The sequence below is a fragment of the Olea europaea genome, unplaced genomic scaffold, assembly GCF_002742605.1.
Source record: "Olea europaea var. sylvestris unplaced genomic scaffold, O_europaea_v1 scaffold2032, whole genome shotgun sequence".
NCBI classification, from domain to species: Eukaryota; Viridiplantae; Streptophyta; class Magnoliopsida; order Lamiales; family Oleaceae; genus Olea; species Olea europaea.
The window spans coordinates 86,768-95,902 of NW_019238219.1; the positions used below are offsets into that span (position 1 = coordinate 86,768).

The 9,135-nt window shown below is 34.6% G+C and overlaps 1 pseudogene; it reads left to right on the forward strand.

Annotated features, from left to right (window-relative positions):
- The first annotated feature begins 1,069 nt into the window (after positions 1-1,069).
- LOC111379767 lies at positions 1,070-3,579 on the forward strand (annotated as a pseudogene).
- Positions 3,580-9,135: the final 5,556 nt, after the last annotated feature.

A 9,135-nucleotide genomic window follows, 5' to 3' on the forward strand; every position in this document is an offset into this window, starting at 1 on the left:
GGAATGAAAATTGTCAATTAAATGTGTTTGATTGACTTAATTTTCAACCTAGAAAATATAATACTTGTCCATTTTTTATTGGTGGGTTAATGAGAAAGAGTGGATAAATAAAAGAGAGAAAGAGAGAGTGAATTTCGTAAAAAATAAAATCATACTCTTCCTAAAAAAATATTTTCCTTGATTTTCAGGAAAATATGGTCACGTGACCAAAAATGGGAAAATATTTTCCATGAAAAAAATGACAATCAAACAGCACAAAAGTAGGAATTTTGGTAGAAAATATAGGCAATAAAACGCACTCTAATTATAATTCCACAAAAACTAACCTTCACAACTCTTAACAGCCGACAACCGGAAGTTTTTTTATGAGGGAGATGTCTGGACGACCGACTGTCAGTGAATCTGATTTTTTCTTCCAAACAGTCGAGAGAGAGAGAGAGAGAGAGATGGAGGGGTATTTTTGGAAAAGTTTCTTTAAATTGTGTTTTTGTTTTTTTTTAAATCAGTCAAATGTCAAAGTGGAAATAAGGGTGGGTCAAATGACCATTTTCACTTGGTCCGTTTGATTGCAAAAATGAAATTGAAAACGAATTTCAAAGAATTGAATTGCCTAGAAATTATTTTCCTAAGAATTGTAAATTATTAAGTTTGATTGGTATAATTTTTCATGTGAAAAATGTTGAAATAAAAATATTTTTTGATGTTCGTTTGATTTTGTTTTACATAAAAATTTTCAATTAAAGGGATAGATTTTATTGGTATTAGGAATGAAATTTGTTTCCATTGCTAAAAAAAAATAAAAAAAATAAAAAAATTGAACAATAATCGGGAAAATCAATATTCCTACTAAAAGCAAGAAAATTGCACTTCCAATAAAATCAGGAATCTAAATTCCATGGAAAACTAAACTCTATCAAACAATTAAAACTTGGAAAATTCATGGTAATTTCCATTTTCCATGGAAAAAATTAACCAATCAAAGACTACCTTATTTCCTCTCACGTTCATCTCTTACCATCGACAAACCCCATCTCCTTCTCCATACATAATCCCATCCCAAAACTGCTAACCGATCCATCAAATCCCAACAAGATTCCTCCTCAAATCCAGCCCCGAAGAAACCCCTCCCAAAAAGCCAACAATTTTATCATCTGGTTCAGGATTTGGCTCTGTATCTGCAACTTCCACTGTGCCCTCTTCCAACAGGAAACAGAAGAAGGGAAAGAGAGAAGGGCCTCCATAATTCGCAGAGAACCGCTGGAAAAACCCAAGTTTATTGCCACTCAACAAGACGAAGCGAGGAGCGAGGAACCGAGGAAGAATGATAGGGCTTTTCTTCTTGCTTGGTTAGGGTTCGGCACAGTTATTCTTGTCGAGGGTATCGTTCTTGCTGCTTCAGGTGGGTTTTGTTAGTAGTCAGTGTCCCTTTACTTTTATGCGTGTTGAAATTCATTGCTGCAATTTGCTGTTCGATATTTGTTAGTGTGACTTGTTTATTGAAGACAAAATTTTAATTCTTAAGCTTTTAGAAGGGATTGTTCTATCGGAGGATCCAAAGGACCTGAAATGTTTCACTGCCACAGGCTGACAACAAATTTCAATAAATAAAATTGTCAGTTCTTTAAAAGTTTAAGCTTTTAGACTAGTTCAATATTTACTTGTTAGCAGCACCAGATGAAGCATTAAGAAATTCTGTCACATTAATTCATTCGATAATTACTTTCAGGGCAGACAATATATTGCATACATTTAGTACCATTTTATAGTTTTTTTAATCCGTCATGATCAATACAGCAAAACTCAGTTGTATCAATATGTAATAGAATCTGACCATTTTCCGGTTCAATACCTCTGCCTCGACTGAACAATTCTGAAGGAAGATAGACCTGGAACTCAACAATACGCTTGGAATTTTTATGAATATTTATAATTATTGTTTGCTGCCTGACCATAATATTGACACGCACAACCTGATAAATAATGACTTTCAGCAGAAACAGTATCATTTGTCAGTATACTATGTAGAACATATTCTAATGGAAAAACAGCTTCTGGCTGGCCAATTCATCTCTCTATCAACATAATTCAGTGTTTGGATACCAAATTACTAAGGAGCACTTTATTTCATATTCTTATTGTTATAAGGACCTGAAGAGATATTACTAAGGAGCAATTTATTTCATATTCTTATTGTTATAAGGACTTCAGTGTTTGAAGGTTAACCTTTTACAAATTGAGTTCAGAACTTATTCCTTGGAGCTTACCTATGTTTTCAATCATGTTACTGGCCTACTGTCTATGTTACAGTTGTAATATAATTCTATTGTGTTGAAGATATTCTAGCTTAAACATTGTAGTGTCCTTCATTTGTGTGAGATGTATATCTGCTTGTCATAAAAGAAAAGAAATATAAGTCATGTTGCATTGCATGTAGCGCTAGTGCTGTGATAGTGCAGATTATGCTCTATTCGCTTTCTACTTGCAGGCTTTTTACCAGAAGAATGGGATAAGTTCTTTGTGAAATATCTATTCCCATCTTTTACGCCAACAGTGTTCTTGTTTGTGGTTTGTACAGTTGCCTATGGAGTTTTGAAATACTTGCAGAATGAGCAATTTAACCGTGAAAACTGATATTATGTTATCAAATATGAGTCAAGAGGAATGGTTTCTAGCATAATTAGCATGGTCTTGTGTGTTCTGTGCAATGCTTTTTATCCGTTGGCAAAACAAATATGTAAGATGGAAATACTAAATTCTGATTTAGAAAAATGTAGGAACAACATTATTCTCTTACCCTTACCTCAGTATGAATGATAAAGTTTCTTGTGAATCCCATCAATCAATAGTACTTTTGCAATCTCTTTTATAGATGTATGCACCACGTGACCTCGTTGTACCCCCTTTTTTTTTTGGTTTTCATTATTGTGATTGAACCTCTAATTTCTAAGTTGGACCTCTTGTGTTGGACCTGCAATTGGTTTATTTGGAGAATAATTGTGGTAGGATTTACATGAGTGAATGATATTTAACTCTGGAGCTTGTCAGCATCTTTATTCCATCCTTCTTTAATTATATAGTTATGATTGTTTTTATTTGCCAAACGCTGGGGCTCAACGCTTGCTTATGAGAATTAAGAGCGCATAGTTCTTTCTACAATATAGTTTGCTTTTATATGAGGATCACATGTGATAAGCTCGACTCTGCTAGAGAATCAATTAATTTTGGTATCTGTGTTTGCTCTAAACTTGGGGATCCAACATGTGGAATATTCTTTTTTAAATTGTAATGGATACCTTTCAAATTGAAATGTAAATGAGATGAGATGGAACTTTTAACCATTGCTGTTAAAAGGTCAAGTCTAGAGATTTTGATAGCACTAATGATGCTGGAAAATATTTATTCAGAAACTATTCATTTGATCTATTACATAACTAAATTTATTTATTTTATTTTATTTCTGTCTCTACACCTTAATCATTTAAATTCTTGCTTCAAAACTTTGTGGACTTGAGGCCTTGCTTATTGCAAACCTTCATCTCATGATTAGAGCTTCTTAATATTTTTCCTTTGGGTTTACTATCTGTAGTATTCCCACTGTAAGGCCAGGTATATACTTTAAAATTTAGAAATCAAGCGATGCAGTGATTGACAGATAGCTTGACAATGCGAAGCTTGCTATTTTCAAATGAAAGATCCTTAGTAGATGGTGGCAGGAAATATGGTTGTCTTGCATTTTCATAACATGTACAGCTGTTATGATGAAGCAGTCACAAGTATGAGAGTTAGTGGGGAACGCCAACAAGTGTGATGATACCATCTGAGGATATATGAATGAAGGGAAAAACAACTTAGATGATTGGGAAATATTTTCCCAGATCTAAAGAAACCCTCATGCATGATAGCGTAGTGGTCGCAGTGCATCAAATTGTAAGGAGAGGTATATTAAAATTAACGTGGCTTGATTTAGTCGCAATATGTTTGATTTTGTTGGACACCTTTACTTGGATGCAAATTCTGTATTAGACGGAATGGTGAAAAAGAATTCATGTGGCCATTTCTGATTTTATTTGATGTAAAGCTCAGCTTGTTCTATAATATTGTTAAGACTGAAAGAGGAGATGATAACATGTCCTTTCCTTGTTGTCCATTCTGCCTAACTCTGGGAGCACAATTTGGGGAATGTTTAACCTGTGCATTCTGCAATATCTTTCGATCCTTTCGTTTTCATTGTCTGATCTTCCATGCATAAGAATTCCCTAGGCATTGTAAATTTTTTGCAGTCGTGTCGAGGAAATATGGCATCAATTGATTTACCATTTTTATTGCAGGACACTAATCACATACATATCTAGTGAACTTCATATAGTTCTTCTGTCAAGGCGAATTGAACCATCTCTGTTGTGTTTCTTGTCTTGCTAACAGAAAGCAAATTTATTAGAAAAGTTGAAGGTTCATTTCTTGATAAGACTGAATTCAACTAGTTGGGGTAGGCTACATGATATTTGGAATCATGGAGAGTTTTCTTTGTCTCTGCATTTCAATTTCTTATTTAATAAACATATAGTTTCTAGGGAAATAGCCAGTGATGTTCTGCTGATCTTGAATATATCTGAAATGGCACATCGTTACTGTTTCCTTACTCAAGCTCATATTTCTGGACACTGAATATATAAATGCTCCTATTCAGAACAGAAGACTGCCGGCTTTTATCGGTTGGATTCGAACAGCAGTGTCCCTCGAGTTACACCTTATCCATTTATGAGCTCATTTACAACTATCGAATTCTCTGACATCATAAGGAGTTCTTCAACTTCATATACTTGAAGAGAAGAATTTAGTTAAATAAGTGTTACTGTTACATCTGCTCCGTTTAAGAGAGCATGCAACTGCATTGCTGATAAGCTATCTGAGTAAACACTTAAAATGCTTGATATAAATGATTTCTTTCGTTTTATCCATTAAACTTGTTTTGTCAGCCTCTACTCTTTGTTTTCACCAAGCATGACCGTGGCTGTAACTGTTAAGAGGTCTCAAATCATATCACCACGCCAATTATATGCCTTCTACTGGTATGTAACTGCAACTTCCTTCCTAGATTGAAATGATATTATTATTATGAAGAAAATCTTTAGTTGCATATGTTGATATTGGGATTGATGGACTTCAATTCTTCATTCATAATATTTCTGTAAATGGTGTTTTATCCTTTCGTTGAAGTCAATTATGTGAAATCTATCAATGGATGATATCAAAAAAAAATGAAGAAAATGCTGTCTCTGTCTATATCTGACACTTTTTTCTCTGGCACAACTTATATTTCGCTTCTTATCCATTTAAATGGTCGGTCTGATTTGAGCCTCTTTTGTGCTGCAAAAATATATAGGATGCGTGTCCTGTCTACCCGTCCTTTTTCCAGTTAATATACATTTACCTATTACGAATGCAGTTTTTGTACTACCAAATATATCCTAATCATTCAACAGTGCAGTCTTGCCTGCTTGTTAATTCCTCATATCGATTTTCAAAGTTCAAGATCCTCGTGAACTTCATGCTCGACAGCTTGAACTGAGAACCCTATTTGATATGTACCCTTTTCACACATCAAACTTCCTGTCCACCACGTAAGGATGGCTGAAGGCACTCTGATGCTTAAATTTGGTGGTGTTATAATGTTTAGATAGATGCATTGGGCCTTGGCTTGGTACATGTATAGGTAATGGAGACACTGGTATCGGTCGACTATCAAAACAATACATATCACATCCTTAAAATTCCAAACTAGAGTAGTTAGGCCAATGTTTAGGGTAATGGACTTTTTCGGCTTTTGGATGACTTAGTAAACTAAGGCCGAGATCAAAAGTAATGTTGAGAAGTCATTTGGTAGATCATCGCTGACGTTGATGCTAGACTCGACATACTCGCTTAGTGGCTAAGTGGTCGTCCTTGGATTGCATAATACACATGTTCTCACTCATTCAGCTTGTATGGGTCCCTTATTAAGCTGTGTGAGGGTACGAGTATGTTAGTTAAATAAAGGAATGAGAATAATATAGAAATTTGAAAATCAAACAAGAAAATGGGCAAGTATAATATCCTCCCTCTTTTTCATCTCTCTCATCTATTCACCAATAAAAAATAAACAAGTATAATATTTTTTAGATTGAAAACTAAATCAATCAAACACATTTAATTAATAATTTACATACAAATAAGTTCTAGGTAATTAAATTGTTTAGAATTTATTTTCTTTTCATGCAAATTTCATGTTCACAATCAAATGCACCCCAAATGATTCTCAGCGTTACTTCAATTTGATCGACTAGAACAGTTCAATAGGATACTGTGATCAATTGAAGGTAGCTATATAACACAAGCTGAATAAGTGATGACACCAGAAGGAACAACAGAGCCATCTATATGAAGTAATACTAATGGTGTAAAACTGAATGGCTAATTCTGCGTGGCGCCCCCTATTTGAAACTGAATGGTCTGTCCATGCTTGGCTGGCTTGGACAGAAGCATGGCACGGATTTCCTGAAGGTTCAGCTCAGCTGGTATTTCTGACGGGCCATTCTTAGCTGTCTATAAGAAGACAAGGTACAACCGAGCCTCTGTTGTGCCCATATAGGTTTTCTTTTTCTATAGCTTGTGATAACGGTTTTCTTACGTAGGCTTGGACACTTAGACACAGAATGGCCAGCTTGGAAAAGTGGGTCACAACCTGAATCGGGTCTAAACTACCCTACGCAGCTTAATACCAATAAGGACAATCAAAGAGGTTCTATCTATCAATCTCTTTCATATATGAGCTGGCCCTGAGTCACTATTCACCCCTGGAGCAAGGTTGTGATAAAATGACACGATCCTGAGGTCCCCTCATAGACATTCTCAATACTTCCTCGTTTTCTGTCTTCGATAGCATTCCCTTTGCACTAACTTTGCAAGAACGCTTATCTGATTCCTATGCAAGAATTTCATGGTTTTGATGTCGTTTTTCTAAGTAGACTGACTTTTACTTTTCTTACCCATTCACTAATTTCTTCTTACAAGATAAATCAATTCACGCATCAATTTGGAATTTCTTACCCTGTTTTTATTAGTCCATTACTCCATTTGATGGAAATTTAATCTTTGCATGACTCCAAAGTACGTAGCTGTTCTACCATTTCTATGGGGTTCAGGAGCAATTCAAGCTAACCATTTATTAGTTGTTTTACCTTTTATAGCCTTTCATAGCATGCATTGAGATCTCAACCATCATTAGTAAAAAAATTCGACTTTGGATTCAGTGTCATTATAAATTCACTTGAATTAGGGTAGTTTGAAACTTGCAAGTTCAAAGTTTATCAAGTGTAAAGCAAGTTGATTAGCTGTTCATGACAATCTGATCAATGCTTGTGTATGTTTGACTCAATTGATCGAACACTGACGTCGCAAGTTTTGATATTTCAGACATCGCATTAGTCATTTTCACAAATGTTGAATCACTATGTTTTTTGGTAGTCTAACCCTTAGACGAGGAATTGTTTTCATGAGACCTAATTTGTTTCACATTCGGGTGTATGGTCCTAGTCATTTAGCTTACACAAGTATAAGAAATTTGTCTCCAACGACGGGATAAAGTGGAATAAATTATTGAATTTTAATGGAATAAAGGTTAAACCCCAATCTTGAGGGTCCTTACCGCCCCTCCCTTTGAATTTTGTGAGGAAGGTAAATCGCGGGATGTGCTCCAACATATCAGGGAACAAGAGTTGTCTGTACACTGTGCTTACAAGGAGTTCAATTCCATGTTTTTGGAATTGAACTCTCATACTGCGGCTGTCAGCAAGGCGTGAGATAGCTTCACTCCTGTCCTTTGTACCACTGGACGTAGCCCCGAGGGCATTTTAATGGAGTAGTTATCACTTGTGGCTGTCAATGAGGTCTTTATTATACAAAAGGAAAAAAATAATAATAAAAAATAAATAAAAACTTTCTTCAACTTGCATATAATGCCAAATAATCAATTTCTTCACCCCAACACGACTTAGCTAGCTGTAAACCAAATATGTCATAATTAAAACAACGTGAGTTCATCATTATTAGATTATTTTAATGAAATATTATGTTTTTTTAATTAAATAATGAATGCTTTTTTGTTTGATTTAGTCCATGCAAATATCTTGAAGAAGAGCTGTTCGACATGACGTTCTTCTATCAAAACCCACTATCTTGCTCCGTTGCTCGCAAGTCAAACAACAGTGTTTCTCAATGTAGCCCCCACCCCACCCACTCCATCCCCATTCTTCAATCTTCCTTTCCAGCTACTGCATTTCGGCCCATGTTGCTTTTGTAATTATGTAGGAGTTTTGATTTTAGTGGAAGTATGGATTCCATTAGTTTCACGGGTTTCCATGTTGTCACTTCCTTTGAAAAGTGATTTAAACTATACAATGTAACCAGTTTTATGATAATTAATAATCATTCTATTATTTTTTCCTTTTTAGAGTTAGACTAGCTATATAAATAAGGGTGATGCTATATGTACCAAATTATTTATTAAATGGACGATCGAATTGACAAGTATCACGTTCTTATTGGAGTGGACTAGGGGCGCCACTTGTCAATTCGGTCAAAAATTAGGTAAGACATTTGGTATAAGTAGATTAATTCTATAAATAAATATAATAAGATTTGTCCTAACCATTTGGTTAACGAGATTTTGTGTATGGTCTGTGAATTTTTTGTAAATTATAATAAAAGTTGAGAGTTGTGCAAAATTATGTAGATATAAATGATATTTGACCAACTTTTTACAATTAACGGTAAATTTCTATAAAAGGAAACTAATAAAAAAAAAAAAAAAAAATGCAGTGATTTCGTTCTTGTGTATTTTCTTTTCTGTGTTTTAAATATGTATGCAGGGTATTTTATATTCTAAACAATATAAATGAAATGGATGAGCTGCTCATTAATTTATACTAACTAGAAAGCGTGGGATTCTTGAAATTGATATTCAGGGTGTTGAAGGAATTGGATTGAAAAAAAGTGATATTCTAGCTTCGTTCATTTATTTCTTTGCTCTTTCAAACCTACTCGTTCCTCTGTACTTTTTTTTTTTTTTTTTTTTACAAGGTGTCCGGGCTTGCGTCC